Genomic DNA, 18,839 nt, shown 5'->3' with positions numbered 1-18,839 from the left:
AGTCTGTGGTATATTCACCTTCCATCCAGCATCTCTTAAAAACTACTGGACCAGAAGCTGGGCTTCACTTTTTCAAGAAAAACCCAGAGTAAAAACTGAAGCCAAACACCAACAAGAACAATTGAGAAAAACAAATAGTAGGAGCCCTGGAAAACCAATACCTACAGAGATTCAACCCAAGCAGGGCTGAATTTCTTTAGTTAGAATAGACTGTGAAAAGTGAGGAAATTCTAGTGTGATAAATAAAAACAAGGGCAGTGTTTTGGGAAAAGGGCATAATGCAGAACTAAAGAGAGGAACAGCCACTTCTTCAGAATTCCAAACCATGAATCCCACACAAAAGTCGACAAGCCCACTGGTGGGAGGGTGTCTCCCAGTTGCTCCAGGCACAGGGCTCCTCACAGCACACAGTCTCCACTGTCACCACTGCAGATCACTGTCCCTCATCCCATCCCACCCCGGGCAGCCCCTCATTCCTGCTCTCAGCCCTGCCAACCCCAGGCACAGCCTGTGGCACAGACCTCTGAAAGCTCATGGAACTGGGGACAAATAGAAGCAGAAATTTGTCACCACATTGAAGGAAGCACCCTAAGAGGACAGCTCTTGGGAGTGAATCATCCTCTTCCCAAAGGCAGCTAAACATGTGCCTTTCTAGAAAACTGCTGAACAAAATTATTGGTCTGATTTGCTCCAGGATTTGAGCTGCAGAGAAGGCAGAAGGATGTCCAGCTAAAAAAGAGCAGTGACCTAAGATATTTAGGAGCCCTAACCTTCAATATTATCTGCAAATATTACCTCTGTGGGAAAAGGGGCATTCCAAGAAATTACAAACAGCTTTAACAGACTGAGAGGTGCAGGGTCACTTTCCTCCTGTTTCTCACAGTACAGAGATTTTATCTAATTCCAGTGCATTGGCTTCCAGCATTTGTAAGATTAAAGCACAGTCATTTGGCTTCTTGCTGAGGAAATATGTTGTCAGGCTAAGACCTGATGTTAGAGATCATGTCATATATGCAAATTATGGTGCATATTCATTAATATGCAAATTAGAACACAAAATCAGATTAATCCCAAAGCCTAAAATCTCCAGCACTCATGACCTACAGCCTTAAACTGTGCATGTACAACTGCTTGCTCATCAGTGTGGCTTTGGTTTGCTTCATGATTAAATACAAATCAGCCACATACACGTAATTTCTCCATGTTACTAGATCTTATCTACGTTAAAACTGAAATATTTATTGTAAAGGCTTACTCTGCCAAATATCTTTCAAAGACTACTCAAACATTTTCAGGTTTGCTTGTTTATTCCAGCTACTTCAGGCAGGTGTTCAAGAGCACCAGCTTTGCTTTTTAGCCCCTCATTAAATGGAATGAGTTGCCAATGCAACAAGTCCATTTATGAAGGTTTTGATTGATTTTCTAAGAGTTACACAGCAAAAAAACTCCACTGAGGTATGATCAGCTGCATGGGAACAGCAACTATAAAAAAAAACCTTGGACAACCAACTATAAATCAAAAACATCTTTCAAAACACTACCTGAAAATCTGTAATCTGAAAAGCTGAATCACTTATACAGCTACTGGATAACTGAGTTATGATAGTCTGCATTAATTAAGCAACTTCAAACTTGTGAACTTTTATAGTTAAGTCGAGAAACTGCGTTCTACACTGATGGATCCTTTGAAAAAAGGGACACAGAGATAAAGTCACTCTCATCAGAAGTAATTATCAGTTACACTTTCCTCCAAATTATATCAAGCTATCATCTTGATAATTTCAGGGTTAGGAAAAATTAATTTTGTTTTGACTGGAATGACAAAATTTTAATTCTTATATGATAACTGAATCCTGCAGAGCACTAATAGCCAAACTAGTTTGGATTTACCATATATGTTTTCAGCTACATAAGGCTTGATTGTGTGTGATTGAAAGATTCTAATTTAATCACAGATTTATTAGTCCTTTCATAGATTTAAGTATGAAACAAACTGTTGCCATGACATTTATTTTAGTAAGGAGCTTCCTGTGCTCTAAGTTGTCATATATTGCTGATACGTCTGCAAGTAAGGCAGCTACATTTATACCCTCTTCAGATCTGTCTTCAATGAACTGCCAGTCATGGGGTAATATTTACATTCCTTAGATTAAACACCTTTAAGAAAATTTTGGTCAGAGGTTGGAAAGAGGAATACAACATTGCATTCAGAAATTTGTAAATATAAGCCTAGGAAAAAATCTAAGCCTGACATTTTTTATCTCTGAAGAATTCTTTGCTTCTTAGAGTTCTGCAATTCAGTCTTTTTGCTGTATTTTAGACACTTAAAAATCTGCTATAGCCAGATCTTGGTCACTGGGTCATAGAGTGATCATAGTTCTCCCCAGCATGGACATAACTGGAAAAATTGTATTGGCAAATTAGATACTTATTCATTCACAACCTACGATAATTTAGGAATGAGTTCGATTAAAAATATTGATACTTAAGTTTTCACACTTATACACACTCATTAGCAACTTCTGACAACACATTCACAGTTACAGACAGATGCTCTGAAATCTGAGGTAACTACTGAAAATCAGAAATTCAGAGAAAGCTAACACCAACTAAATATAAAAGTATTATCTTCCCATTCCTATGTTAGCCCAGAGAAAAGGTCTGAAGAGAAAATATGTTCAAGTCAGTATTCGCCCTGAAAGTAACATTCAATTTAGGTTTTCTGCCTGAATATTTTACATTTTCAGAATGAAACATGTTACAGGAATCTGAAAAGGGGGCGGTGGCAACACACAACACAGACAGGCAAGACTGAAAAAGACATAATTATAATGAAGCCCAGAAGCTCGTGCTTTCCCATACCACAGAGAATAATCAATAGCCAACAGAAGTTACCTTCAAGAATTCCAACAATCTTTTTGTTTTGGATGTTTTGCTGGAGGGACTTGGTAAAATTCAATGAGAGGATCTGGGCTAAATCCTTCCCTGATACTAATTTACAGGAACAGCAAAAGAGATGGATTTTATCTGAAGGGATGCAGACTACATTAGAGAGCACTAGATCCAGATGTTTACATCATAACCCTCTTGCCGTAGGGCTGGCTGACAGATAAGACACAATTACAGACTCCCAGTCTAAAGATCGGAGAGTCCAAGTCAGCTATTAGACACCACCAGAGTTTCAGAGGTTGAGTTTGAGATCTATTTTGATTGTATCCTTCTCAAATCCATTTTCCCTTCTAAAAGAAATATCACATCACGTTGTCAATTTCTGCTCCCTCCCTAGATTTCTCCCCACTTAAAAGGACAAAGCTCTTGACCCCAGCTACAGCAGAACTCCTCCTCACCCTGCAATAAAACTCCCTGATCTCTAAATATGCCAATACAAGCAGATAAACATGTCAAAACAGCCACAATCTTCCCCATAAAAAGGATGGACAAAAGCCTGCTGACTGGATGCACACCACAATAACCATCCAGATTTGTCTAGGAACAATGCAGGATTGACTGCCTGTAACCTATGGTTTCAGCAGGGGCTTATTAAACATGTTTAGCCCACATCAGCGAATATTTGAAACTGATGCAAGTTGCTGCAGCCCCAACAAAAGAACAGATGGCTGTGAAAGCTGCTGTTCATACACCAGAGATCTCATATGTATGCAAATTTGCATTGCAGTATATACTGAGTCTGTTCCCTCCCTCTTCCCCTCCACCTTCTTACTTCAGTGTACAATTAAAAAATCAAAAACTCCTGCTTTGTTCCTCTTGCCAGCAGCAGGAATGAGCACCAAACACGTGACCCTTCCAGTCACCTCATTCCTAACATCCTCTCCAAAAGGGAAATCTAGACCACAAGCTACAATCCAAATAAGCCTCAGGAGTTTTTCTTTCATTGTGCCCCAGCAAGTATTTTTAATTGAGCTTTTGATGCAAAAATAAAGAGAAAACAATAAAAATAAAAAAAAATAAATCTGAGGGAAGAAAAAAAAAGAGATTTTTCTGGCCAGATTTATTAAGCTAGAATAGTAAGTTTTAGCTCTTGCATTAACAACAGGCATATTTTAATGTTTTTACTCTTCAAACCCTTGACACTTTACTAACATTAACTATTAAAGTGAAAATAATGTAAGATCACATTTAGTTCAGTGTCGTGTTTTAGAAGAAAGTGAGTAAGGAGCACATTTCTTGTGTACTATTACATACAGTGAACACTGCTCTAGTTACTATTGTGTTCCACATAAAGATGGCTTCATAGCATTTATTGACGCTGTTTTAAGCTCCCACACAAACACAACCAACTCGAAGCACAAGCAAATATTGACTTCATCTGCAGCCCAATAGCTGTTCTGGTGATTACTCAGGCATTCTGGCAGTGGTTCCAACCACCAATAAAGGCAACGGAAACTTTTACAAGCAGGACATAAGTAAACTATTCATCACATTATCAACGCTAAATATGTTATCATACTTCAGAAATGTTAAAGGGTTCGAAAAATATTTGATGCAGGGCCTTAACTTGTTTTGGCTTACCAAATTATAAAGAAAAAAATTGTTCTTATTTCTATGAGAGAGGGAGGAGAATGGAGAAGGCAGAGGAGGCATTACTGTTATTCTTGGCTCTGGGTCAGACGGGTCTGGTTTATTCTGCTAAGTGAAAAAAAAAAAAAAAAGAGTGGAAAACTACTTAAAGCTGAACAAACTAACATTACCATAGATTTTGACTGCTTTTTATCTGGTCCTCTGGAAAAAAAAAAAAAAAAAAAAAAGGCACACATACACATGCCATTATTTTGGTATCAGGGAAAAATATGACCAAAAAAAAGAATTTTTGTATGAAGCAGTGTACAACTATTTTCTTTTGAAATGAGCCCAATTGAAAAGAAGTAGCAACTAAAAGGTTAAATTCTTCATTAAAATAAGAAAAGAATGCTAAAGATCAGTACAGTCAAAAGCAGATGCTTAAACCTAGACTGCTGAATCCATACTCAGCCACATAAATTAGATCCTGGGGATTTATGTGATTAGCTATATGAAGAAACATTTCTAATTCTCATCTCAGAGTCCACAAGCAAAAGAAACCATGATATGTCAAATAATATTCACACACATTTGTCTGTGATGATTTGGAATGAAGTATTCATGTTTAGTGTAATATGTAGTGTAATGTATATTATTATACAAGATGGCAAATTTTGAAATCAAGATATGCTTGAAGACTTTTCCCTCTGTTAGTTATATGTATAAGTCATCATCTTTTCAAATGGATTCAACAAAGTTCTTAAAACCCCTGGTGAAAATACATTAATCTAATAAAGGTGTATCACCACCTCATACACCACTTAGTGATATCAATTCCTGCTCACATGAGCATGCATGCAGGATGCATACAAAGATAGAAATATAAAATAAAGAAACCAAGCAGCCTGATTTTGAGATCGTTCCTAGAAGAACAATCTTGGAAAACACTAGTAATACAGGCAAACTTCAATTACACCGTGAGATCAAGGCTGGACAATCCTGTACCAAAACCTCAGAATATCAATATGGCTGGAGTGATTAACATGTAATTAAACTCATCCAGGTTTCAGAATTAAAGCATTTAAACCCCAGGTTTTACACCTTGCCTATAGAGAGTGTGCACAGATGAGTCTCCAGCCTGCAGCCAACTGCCTGTGAGATAACAGAGATGGGAAAGGAGGAGAGAAACAAAAGTTCAGTTGGGGTGAGCAGTTTGCTGAGGGAAGATTTGCCAAAGTAAGCATAGCAACATATAATAGGGCAAACTATGAGACTTTTAAGGACCAATCCATTGCTGGTTACCATAGTTATAAACCAGCATTACTCTTGCATATTCCTTGACAGAAGAAGTTGTTCAGCTCTGTACAAATCAGAAGTCCTCGTTCTGAAGGTCTACACTAAAAGGTGCCATCTCTTTAGCTCTGCTGCTATGAAGCCATTAGTACTTAAATGCTCTGCAAGAACAAAATTATGAATTTCTGGTCTGGCAGGATTAGGATGTCAGTGCATATAAAGCAAAGATATAGATGAGAAAAAATAATGCTTCAAGAACAAAAAGCTCCAGAGATTATCCAGAGATTGAAAAGCCTTTCAAAATACATCCAATAAAAGGAAGTATGATATCACAAGATGATGTGGATAAAAATTAGTTTTAATAAAACTTTACATGAACAGGAAAAGAATAAGGTTGTTTTAATAAAGTAGTGTTTAATCATCACTGTCTTTTGTAAAGAAAAAATCGTATGCAATGAAACACTAAATTCTTCACTTAACAAAGAAATTCTAGGGCACTAGAATTATTACTAAAATAATGAATTAGGAACGCTGGGCACTATTTCTTCAAGTAAAACATATGAATATCAAAGTTTGTACTCTCTGTTACTCGCTTTTCTGCATCCTATTTTCAAGGGCAGACTGAAAGAGGCAGAGTTAAGGCAAACAAAGCCAGGACCTCCAAAGATAAAACCAAGTGATACTGAGGTAGTCACAGTAATTACCGCCTGTGGGTCCCATCCCAGCAGATGCTGTGCCAGTCAGAGCCTGGCACAGTCACACAGTGCCAGCACAGCACCAGAGTGAGGTTTGTGCTGCCTGTAGTCCCACTGACAGGGCAGAGGGACAAGCAGCTGGAGGGGAACAGGGTCTAACCTCTCATCCCTATATCTCCTGTACTATAGTGGTTCAAGCCCTTTAATTTTTGTCTCCCAAACGTCCAAATTACAAAACACAAAGTTGTATTCAGCCTTGGTAAAACAGGTGTGAGGGCAAGGACATCAGAGAAATCTTTCAATTATGCCAAGGCCACAGGTACACATAAAACATTATTAACCATATTGCAAAGGAGGAGAGGAATTGCAAAGAAAATGCTTCAATAACTCATCTATATTTCGCTTGGTTTTTAAAGTGCAATTATGTGACAAAGACATTATTTCAGACAAAGCTGTATATATGATGGCCATGGATAAAGTAAACAAGGGCTTAAGAATATGAAAGCAAGCAGAATAAATATTTATGTTTCTAAATTGCCCTCCAGAACTAAACATTTGGTTTTCTGCACAACTAGAGTGACTTCAAAGTTCACATTAGAAAAGTGAAGGAGGCGGGGGAAGGCTCCGTGCTCTCTCACCCCAGTCACAAAACAGAAAATACAAATAAAGATTTGTGGCTTTGCATCTGCAGACAAGCAGATATTGGTACTCAATCCATGCTCCTCCAGAAAGTCACAAAGAGCTACCATTAAAAGCTTCCAAGAAACAGCTTCTTTTTATGGCTTCCAAATGCTCTGCCACAGAGTAATTAGCTCCAGTGCAGTATAATCAAACACACTGATGGCTTGGTGACCCAGTCATATTGACAGGGCCCAGGTAATGAGGGTAAATACCAATGTAATCTTGTTAAGCAATGTGGTTTTTAACTTCAATCCCACCCATATTGGAGGGATTTAAAGAGATTGGAATAAACTTGCTGAAGCCAGCATTTGGAATGAGAAATGTAGACATAAGGGGTTTTTTCACCTCTTTCATACCAAAAGAGTTATTTGCTCTCTTTTCTCTCATTTTAATTGACATCAGTGCAGTGCTTTACAGGAAGACAGAGCACCATAGAACAAACCCTCGAATAAACTGGCTACCTATCTTACCTGTGCCCTTCTTGTAGGTGACAACTCGCATTAATTTCCTTAAAATTTCCCACAGCTACTTTCAGGAAGTGCTTTTCATCAGCCCTCATCAGGATAGCCCTTGCAAGCCTCTAAACAAAACAGACACTCAAAAACCTGTTGCTATACTTAGGCACACACCAGAGCATGGCCTGGAGCAGCACATGCCAGGGTTATTATCCATGAGAGGAACAAGGGAGACTCAGCCACATAACATGGACCTACCTCTACTCCCAAACAGCATTTTTTGAACAGGAAAACTCAAAGGTAGATCAGCTCCAACGGAAAGTCCAACTTCCAAACTTCACCAGTCAAAAGCAATCAGTTTTGTTATTTTATGTTAAGCATTCTGTGGAGCTATTCATTGAAAACAACTGATAAAAACAGAATTCCTGGGGAGTCCAAGTACCCCAAGCAGGAAACACCTACAAGTGTAGTTCTAAGAGCACCTCTTCCAGGGGCAATGCCAATTTGAGTAGTGCCTTTCTGCCCTCTTCTTGCCCCCTTAATTGTGCCATGCATTAAAGAAATTAACCTGCACATATTCACTGTGCTGCCACATGAACAAGGCATCATCAAGGGCCATGATGATTCCCCAGTGCCATCAGCACAGAGCGGGAGATGCTTAAATCAGCAGTGGCACTGGTGGAAATTCAGGTGAGTGTATGGCATAACTGCAAGCAAGTCAAAATACAATTCCACAGGGACATTTAAGGCACTTCCACTCAGACTACAGTGTGGTGTCAAAGAAAGTTCTGAAAGCTCTATAAAGTAAGATTTGGTTCTTCTGGTTTGATTTGGGAGGCTGGAGGGTGTTGTTTATTTGAAGGTTGTTTGATAGGGGGGGAGGAGAGTGTTTAGTGTTAAACCATCTGAAAAAAACGTGAAAAAGCACCAAGCTCTGGAATACCTCCCTTCAGAAGTTCTGAAGAAAATAGGATATCAGGACTTCTCTCCTTTAGCAGCAGGGGTAGCTCAGGTCTTTTCTTTCCCCCTTCCCTGCTAGCCTTCAGCTCCTGCCCACCCATCCTCTTGCTGCCGCCTTCCAGTTGTGCCAAATTAACCATTTCTGGAGCTGCTCCGTGAAGCTGAACAGTAATTTAATTGCTTGGTGTTTTAAAAAAGACAGCAGAGATTCTTTGACTTGCATGAATCTGGTTACAATGTGCTACATCAGGGAAAACAAGTGGTGGGAAGCAGGAAGAACAAGCACAGGAACTGCTCAAGAGAAAAAGAACTGCCAAGAAAAGGTTCCTCAGTATCACTGCCTCCAAGACCATGATTTAACCTAATTAAGTTAATTAACTGGAAAATTTGAGAGAAAGAGTAGTTGGCATTTGAGAAAGGGAAGACAAAACCATGGAACAGAGAAGGCTGTTAGAAGGAATGTGGGTAACAGCTCATCGGCATCTGCAGAACAGAGAATAACACTGTAAACAGTGAGATCTGAAAATTTTTCAGGGACTGATTGACAAGCAAATATGTTCACCCAACTGAATTAGAAATTAAATATGCAGAAAAGCCATATCTTCTAACTTGTGACTTCATATAATTTCAAAACTTCTGAGGTCCAGAGCTCACGGTCCAAATCTGAGCTTTAAATCCATAAATCATCCTCTGCACCAGTCACATGAAGGTTGAATATCAAAATAAATCTACTATATACACGTAAAATTTGAACTGTTATAAAGGTGATGATCTTAGTGAAGTATAAAGAGAGTTTTTGAATAATTTTCTCAATGCACAAGTTTTCAGAATCATGATATCCCAAATGGCACTTTGATAGAATTCATTTTTAAAATCTCGTTTTGTGAAAGAAAAAAAGGACGAATAAGTTATTCATAAAATCATGACCATCTCAGAAAAGTACTTTGAAAGGAAGGGACTTTATCACCCCAATTACAGTAGAATAACAATTCGACCATCTCCATATCTATATGCAATTGCAATGCTAAAATTACAAATCTAGAATCAAAACACATCAAATTAGTTAGAAAATTCCTCAGAGACAACATACAGCACAAAAAGGCAGGATTAATGCCTTAAGAGCAACGGCAAGCAGCACCAAAAATATCTACCCAATATACCCAAAGAAACCTATTCCCCTAGGTTTCATTGCTTGTCACTAGATAAGGCAAGTTATTTCAGTAAGCTCCTTCTCTCCTCCCTCTCCACAGATGGAGTACTTTTATAATTTAGGTTAGATGGGTTGGAAAAAATAAGTTGGATCATTATAAGACCTCACAGAGAAAGGCAAATTGGCAAGGTACAGACATCACCAAGTCCAGTAACAAAGTTTAGGAAAGATGCATCATCCTGAAGCAGGAAAAAGGAACCGGTGTGTTTGGGCATGAGCCCAGCTTTGCCTATAAATAGGCCCAGATCCATTACCTAGGGAACGTCACAAGATTAAAACTTTGAAATCTGTAGATACCTAGGCACCACAGGATTGTGCGTTTCTCCCACCAACCTCAGCAGTGTTATATACACCTACACTCTGATAGCTGCAATGCAGACATAATACATCAAATACTGAACAAGCCATTCCTCCAGGATCACTTATAAATATCCTAGGAGAGCAAAGTGGGACTTGATATAAAGCAACCAAACTTAACAGGCCCATTCAGGTGATTTTCACAACTTAAAAGAGCAGAATTTTTCTTGTAGTATTACAAATATTGCAGGAAAGGGTCTCTTGTCACTACTATTTAACAGTGTTTATAGATTTTCTTTGGCATGAGTTGACCACACAGAATCTGACTCCTGGCAAAACAAAAATATCCTTGATTTACTCTATTTATTTCTTTTCAGCCATAGTTTTAAGTCATGACAAATATAGAGACAGGAAAAAGGGTGGCCAAGTAAAATATGGCCTCAAATATCACCCCATTTAATTTCTCTTTTCTCTACACAAGCAGTACTCAGAGGTACAGTCAAACTGCCTCTCCTTGGGGACAGAAGATGAAAATCCCTCCTTTACTGGCTTTCCAAAACAGTAAGAGGTGTTCTAAGAGCCATTCTAGTTTGAGTTGTATAAATCTGAGATTCACACTCACACTGAAGATCATTAAAAACACTTTTGATTGCTTTTATAATGCATGGTGACAAGCCTAACTCCATTAACCTACTGAGGCTTAAAATTATTATTGTACTCACTGTCCTCATCACTAAAGGATAATAAAGATGTCACAGCATATTGTTTAAAGAAAGTTACCATTAAATAGACAAAGAAAGGGGTAATTGATATTGGTACAAGGTTTCAAATGTACTCTGTCTATACTTATTAAAGCTTTCAAGGGATGCTTGTATTTTAAGACAGAAAACATCATGGATTCGTTCTACACACCTGCAAAGATGAAATAAGAAGTGCAGCCTTAAGCTTTTCTACAGAGAAACATCAGCCACCTGGGGAAGAGCCTGAACACAAGGCGAGCAGAACAGAGAAGTCGCTTGCATGGGAAAAAAAAAACACCTCTAAGAAGTGGAAGAGAAGAAATTTGCAAGCTGTGGGGAGAGAAGCCACACTATCACCCAGCTCCTCTCTACTGCAAAGGCAAGTCACGATTCTGAGGTCCTTAGATCCTCACACCTTTTCTTGCAGGTCAGCATGAACTGCAACTCCTGTTATACAACTGCTTCATTTTGGTATTTCCCTCTTTTATACTAACATTGGGATATCCTCTATGCATCATTTTCTAATTCCAGCACTGTGCCCTGCTGTCCAGTTTCTATTTGTCACTCACACGAAGGAAAGCTAAAAGAGCTTCAGTACAGCCTTTTCCTTTCTCTCTGCCACATGTGACCTTAACAGATATCTGAAGACTCAGAAAAACATGCAGCACTCAAATCAGACTACAAACAACATGCACCAGCAAGTACTTCATTTCTACAGGGCTGTTGTTGTGTTGTTTGCTTTTTGTTTGGCTTTTGGAAGGTTTTTTCATTTTTCTTCTGCAGAGACTGTGCACCATAAAAATGAAGGCCTCAGAGAAATTAGAGCTAGAAACCATTGACAGTCTTCTTCCTAAGCCTGTAAGAATTTTCACCCCCAAGACAGCCAATTAAAAAATAAAAGACAAAATCACCTTTGTATAAAATAAATTAAAAATAAAACAAACAAACACAAACAGAAAAAAACCCAACCAACCAAACCCCAAATAAACAAAATAAATCAAACAAAAACCAAAACCAAAGTATCCTTCAAGTATTTCTAGATCCCCCACCAGGTGGAGGCGCCCACCTCACTGCCGGCCTCAATGCAAAAAAATACACTTGTGGACAGGGTAGAAAACAGGTGAACATCTCTCCCTAATAAAAATAAATGTTGAGCATATTTAAACAGAGAGGGCAGTAGGACTGTTAAACTAGCAATAGTTTAGAGCAGCTTAATAAGCAGCATTTTAAATAGCATCTAGACATGCCATATCTGGTATGTGCAATTTTATCTAAGAGTGAGTCACTTCTGTATGCTTGGACGAAATGAACTTGAATTTGGCCATGCCAATTAAAGCTCAGCATTTGAAGCTACTGAACTAAAAAAGCATTTTGAAATCTCTCCTTCTAAATATTCTTCACTTCCAGGAGGTGGGGGGAGTATGAGCACCAAATGCAGTTATTGCGAATCAGCTGAGTCATGAGCTAGAATAAGAAAAATGCTATCTCAAAAAAAAATACAGCTATTTATTGAACTCAATTCAACCAAAAGCCAGGAGAAACTAAGAAAAAATGCAGAAAAAAAAAAATTTTTTATCTTTCATTTGCATAGAAAGCAGAAAAGCTACAACTAACTTACCAAGAATAAAAAGAAATTTAAATACTTGTGGAACTTAATTGTGTTATGATGTCCATATACAACTTAATACCTGTAGTTACCAAATCTAAATAATAAGCATGGAATTCTGATGGACTTTAAACAGAAAGGTCAGACAAATGCTTCCAACAGCAAATCTATGCCAATAATAGAAACCACAGATTTGTAAAAAGATATTGCGAAACTGGAGTAATTTGACCAGATCTAGATGGAAAAGCCAAACTTCTGCCCTTTTCCTTTTTTTTCTTTATAATGGCTAAGTTTTTGCTGTGGCTAGACATAAACAGTAGCCAGAAGAAGATCAGCTTTAAAGTGAATCACTGTATTATTACTGAACCATTTCTCTGAATTTTGCCATACATACACTTGAAACAAACACAGAAGCAAAAGAAAGGAAAGCTTATATAAATCATGCCGTGTCTCCATCACGACTCCTGTCATTTCAAGACTAGAGTGGATGAATAAACATTTTCTTTACTAAAGGAATGGGAGCCAGTGCCTGGTGGCCTAGCACAGCTGCAGTGCTAGCACAGAACAGCTGGTTTCATAAGCCACAGCCCTGGCCTGTCACACGTGTTCTGCTGAAATTAGAAACAGCAGAGGTCAGGGGTTAAGAGTTTACATGACACACCAACTACCCAGAGCATTACTGGAATTTGCTGGTGAACTCTCACTCAAGGGAAGAATTTGTCAGGGAGGTTTTCAGCAGAGGAACAGTGAATGGAAGTTCTCAAGCCCTCAATTTGTAACACACTGTCCTGGCAGTGGGCAGGCTGGAGAATAAGAGACAATGTTTAACCAAGCAGAAGTTTCACAGAACATTTCTATGGTTTCTGTTTTTAATTTGATCAGTGCAGCCCACACTAACATACTCGTTCTAAATTGAAATGCAGTGTTGTGTGCAGTGAGACATCCACTGCTTCCTTCCTCTGCATTTCATGTTCAAGCTTCTCTCAAACTGCTCATCATCCCACGTGGAAAAACAATGTCTACTCTGATTTCTTTTCCCAATCCTCAGCCCCTTTTTGCAGTCAAGGGGTTTGTACTTCCCTCTCAGCAGGCAGGAGACTATAAAAAATTCTATAATCTCATGTGGAACACAGGTTGTACTTGAAGTTTAAAATCACTATATTTTAATGCAATGGAGCTTCACCAGTTTCCACACCCAGAACTTTTGTGCCATTTAGCAGAGCTTTTCTACATGTAAGGAGTCTCAAGATCTGCTAATTTATTATTGGAAAGACATTGCAGCCTCCTATTTAGTGTTTGATTTATCTGCTTTACCAAAGGACAGTTGCGGGAATGTAAGAGCTCACTCACTTTAGAGGCTTTACCAGCAATACCAACACTGCAGCCTTTGAGGAGTTCATGCCAAAACAATCCCTCCAGTCTAGACCCTCATAGTCACCTGGGGAAGGACAAACACCTCCCCATTGCTGGGAACTTCCAGCACTGTCCTGCTGCAAAGTGTCATAGCCACCACCACAAACCAACACTCATTCCTCAGAACATCCTTGCTGCCAGTACTTGTCACACCACTTAAGGGAATACTCATAAATTCTGGATTCTCTCTCCCGACACTGGATACACTATCTGACCTTCTAATGCTTCCATTTCAGAGAGAGAATAAAGGGGAATGAGAGGCATTGTTTAAAAATCAGCCCTACAATGTGGATCTTATTGAAAGTTATTGGAACATCATTCATGCAGTCACATCATCCTCAGAAAAAGAGCCCTGCATTCCAGCCTTCCTCATTCATTGTCATAAATGGGTAATTGGCATCATTAACATTCTTCTCAGCTAGAAAGAATGCCTTCCTACATCACAGGTAAAATAATATGTTGTTCAGAGATGCCTGTTCTTCCACAGACATTCAATGGCAACTTAAATTTTCTATTTATTCCTTTTATGTAGTAGTATTTTAATAAATAAAGTATTCCTTGTATTCTTAAGGAAGCTAAAATATATAATTCAAAGTACAAACCCTGCAACAACTATAAACCAGCGATGACTATTTTGGCATTTCAGCATGACTATATCATACCCATTCCTATGACTGGGAAAAACAGAGCTATAACTACTAAAAGAATCTCACTGTATGAAACCAAAACTACGAATCCCTTTTAAACAGAGAGCACGCAGTGGAAATTAACACCAAGTGACAGAAACTTAGTTTTTTGTTATGGAAGTTTATGCAGGCTGTGATTTGTATGTCTATTTATATGAAAAGCCAGTTCTCTTCATATAATTAGAACAGCTCTCGAGGCAGAAAGAATATAATAGGCAGTAATGACTTCGAAGGGAGAAAGCCTCTCTGGAGTTAGCACTACATCACAGCCAAAGCACGTTGCATAAGGAGAGTTCTCAGCACAAGAGACAAAAGCAATCTGGGGGAGGAGCAGCATTCAGCTGCAGACATTTTTCCTACTCCTTGGCTGTGAACATGAATGGCTGGAAAACTGACAAGTTTTCACAGGCATGACTGAGCCCAGTCTTGACTCAGAATTAAATGGGACATAAGGCTTTGGCTGGCCAAAATCACTAAGCATGAACAAAAATTAAAACTAAAATTACCTTCACTATTTGTATTGGGGCAAGGAAAAAAACAGCCCAAAAGCAATTGGGAATGGCACTGTTTATTGCTTGGCAGGAATCCATCATTACTATGGGCTAATGAGAACTGAAAAGAGAGAAAATTAACCAGAGTGTTGTTCCAACCTGGGCAATAAAAAATAGTAAATTCTTTTTTTGCCCAAATTGAAAAATAAGTTAACTTTGTTTACACCTATGATTACCATAGATTATGGCTTAATTTTTGTAAGCTAACAGGATCACACTTCGGGCGTTTCATACTTCATCTGCACTTGTGTTTCCAGCTCCTGTAAGTGCCCTGCTGGAGTGCACAGAGCCTCCACATTTCTTCACTGGGCTGCTGAATCAATCAGCAGGAAGGGTCCATGGTAAAGCTAAACCAAGAGTCTCCGTGTTAATGACACTGCCTCACAGCAAGATTGATGTGAGGCAATTATTATTGCAGCTCTGCCTTCAAGACAGTGAAGAGCAGCAACACCAGAGTCCCCATGACAGTGCTGGCAGCTCTCACCCACAGCCCTGCAGGCAAGTACTCAAAGCAGGGTGTCAGAGGAAACTGAGCACTACCCACATGCCCCATCTAGAACTGTGCAGGTCAGAGCTGTTGCCTTTACACTCAATGACTTCATAAAGCTATGGCTTACAGATTAAACTGAACTTTTCCATTTGCTCCTATCAGAAAATAAAAGGCTTTGCAGCACTTTGTACTTCTTAGAAATGAGACTGAGCTGACAGGCTTACAGGCACTCATGACACTTGAAACCATGCTGACTGGACAAAAAACCTGATGAGCAAGTTCCCCGGTGGAGTCTGGTAAGCAGCTTCCAAACATGGTTATCTCTTTACAATCAAACAGAAAACTGCACTGCAGCCACACTTTAAAAATACAAGCTGGAAAAAATTTAAAAATTATGAAGTTCTCAATTTCTCTTTAAAAACCTCTAAAAATCTGTGTCCATTTATATCATTTGGCTTACAAAATTATCCCTTACCACCCCTATTCCAGCCAATGTAAGCTAGCTACTTATTCACCTTAAAAACAACTTCAGCCCACTCAACATTAACTTACACAAAACCAAAAGCTCAATATAATTGCTGCAATTGTAGGTTTCAATCTTGAAAAAAATTAGGTGGATGAATAATTCTGCATCCAAGATCATCCCCATTGACTTCAATATATGCAGAGTCAGCTTTAATATCAAATTCTACCTATATGTAAATTCTACACACCTGAGGAGATTCTACAAACACAGAGTAACAAACATTGGTTTAGAGCGATACAAATTGCATGTAAAACAGACACAGGGAAAAAATACTACCTAAATTTGCAGTTCTAAAATTATAATGTCTACAGAAACATAGTTCTAGAACCATTAAGAGGAAAGCGTGGTTGAGAAATGGGGAACCAGAATTCATTAAAAATGGCCTGCTAGTAAAACTGCAGAGTTATGAGAAACTTCTTGTTTAAATTTGGACCAATGATGAAAGATGGGAAAGGCTGTAGAAACCTACAAGTTTAAAACCAAATTGCAGATAAAAACAGTGTTGAATAATAGGCAAGTCATGGTGGAAAGAGAGCATGTAAAACCTCACAGTTATACTGATTAGCTTTCATCAAATATTAGCATTCTTTTTCTGAAGGCTGCTCATGATATATATACGTCTCTTTTCCTTGTTTGTTTGGCTTCATATTCTCCACTGCACATATGCTGCTGTGCATCAAAACAACTCCCAAAATATGCAAAAAGAAGTTTCAGTACCACTTTGATCTTACCATCTTTGACAGCACCAGGTTTTTGTAAAGCTGTTTAAAAGTTTTAAGCTTATAGAAACAAAAGTGTTACTCCCAGAGCTGCTGTCCTATGAGATCACAGCAGTCATGGAAGACAGTGGCAAGAGCACTGGAAATGCTTGCTGTTATATAAAAAGTACAGCAACTCATAACGGTGTCACAGCACCGTGTGTGGCTATGGTTTGGGTAGGTGATCAGAAGAGTGTTGAAGATGACAGGAATGTTTTAGCTCTTGCTGGTCCAGCATCAAGGCCTTTTCCTTTTGTCATGCTCCCTGCAAGGTAGGAGCCTGGAGGAGCAGGAAAAGCTGGGAGGGGGCACAGCCAGGAGCGCAGACCTCAGCTGACCTCAGGGATGTTTTGTACCACACCGCACCATGCTCAGCATATGGGGGTGGAAGAAGAGGGTGATGTTTGGAAGTACAGTCCTAGGATTCCCAAACAACCATTACATATGGTGAAGCTCAGCTTCACTTAAAGTGGTTGAATATCTGCCTTTCCACAGGAAGCAGAGAATGAATTCCTTATTTTACTTTGCTTGTGCACTCAGCTTTTTCTTTACTTAATGAACTGCCTTTATCTAACCCCTGGAGTGTTCTCACATGTATGACACAGTTCAGACAGCTCTGTAGTCATTGCAGAGCTTCTAGCTCAGGTATCCAATCAGGGAAATCAGAGGTGGATAATGCTGGTGAACTGCTATCACATAATTCACTTCTGTTCTCACTGCCAGTGTAGGGTATTTTTTTTGATGTAGATTACAGTATCCCTTCCCATCTCATTTATACTCTTTCAACTGCTCCCATTCCCCTCAGGAATCTCTTGTGCAATAGTCTAATCTCACTGAGCTAAACTGAAATGTAGACTATTCTCCCTTCCTAGGGAATAAGAACAAGGTACAATTTCCCTTTCATTTGGTGCCATACTCAGAGCTCAAGCTGTAACACACAAAATTCAGCAGGATACCTATGAAAGTACTGAAAGAGCCTGGAGAGCACTGGCTCCAGTCTTGCTTCTCAAGAAGGGCAGCTGAACCTGCACAGAAGTTAAATATCACTGGCATGTAAATCACTATAGCCCTGAGCAAGTAGAAAAGACACTTGTGACTCTTTCTGAACTAGTGCTTCCTGAATTTTTCCTGAAGTACTTGCAACTTGCTCAGTGTTTTGCTCCAACAAAACCAAAAATTGTGAAAAAAAAGTATTCCTTAGCACTACTGAAACATCAAAGTTATTAGAAACACAAACTAAATTAGCTGTAGCATATGAATACTACACTAATTTTAGTTCCTTGTATGACAAGGCTGTTAGTTTTAACATTTTAAGCTGCCTTCTTAAGCTTTAGGTCCAAAATTTCCATTCACTTCCACAGTCTCTTAATCTGAACCCAAGTCTAAGATCCTGTTAGCTATGCAGCTTCTACTTGTCCCTTTTTTTATTCTAACCACAAGAATGAAAAATTTTCGGAGACCTTTTACAGAGGCAATTAAGCATTTCTTAGGACATTTTGGCAAGCTGGCAAATCATCTCTATCAGCCTTTACTCACAGGTGAGCCTTTGCCACTGCATAACTGGTAAATGCTCTTCACTTCCCAGCCAGCACATCCAGACTGACACCTTGTGTCCCCTTGCTCTGAGAACAGTTGGGTTCATGACAGGGAGGTCAGTGCATGGGGCAAATATTAATAAATAATAGACAATATTTAAATCTCACTGCTTGGAGATTATTCTTTAAATTTAAGCTCAAAACTTTGAATCCAAGAGAGAATATCCCAGCCTTGAAAAATAGCTTAATGATAGTATTTTTCTTTAGCTTTCGATTCATAAGAGAAATTTCACTTCCTTCTTCCTCCCTATTAAGAAAACAGACCTTACATAGATCCAACTGTTTACCCAATAATTTACCACCTTTCCCAATATTTTCAACAGCATCTTTTAGCTGATCAGAGCCAAGGCTAATATCCAAACACA

Source organism: Chamaea fasciata, unplaced genomic scaffold (genome assembly GCF_029207755.1).
Source record: "Chamaea fasciata isolate MVZ Bird 193981 ecotype frontalis unplaced genomic scaffold, bChaFas1.0.hap1 SCAF_11, whole genome shotgun sequence".
Taxonomy (NCBI): Eukaryota; Metazoa; Chordata; class Aves; order Passeriformes; family Sylviidae; genus Chamaea; species Chamaea fasciata.
Note: the sequence above shows the minus strand (reverse complement) of the source record.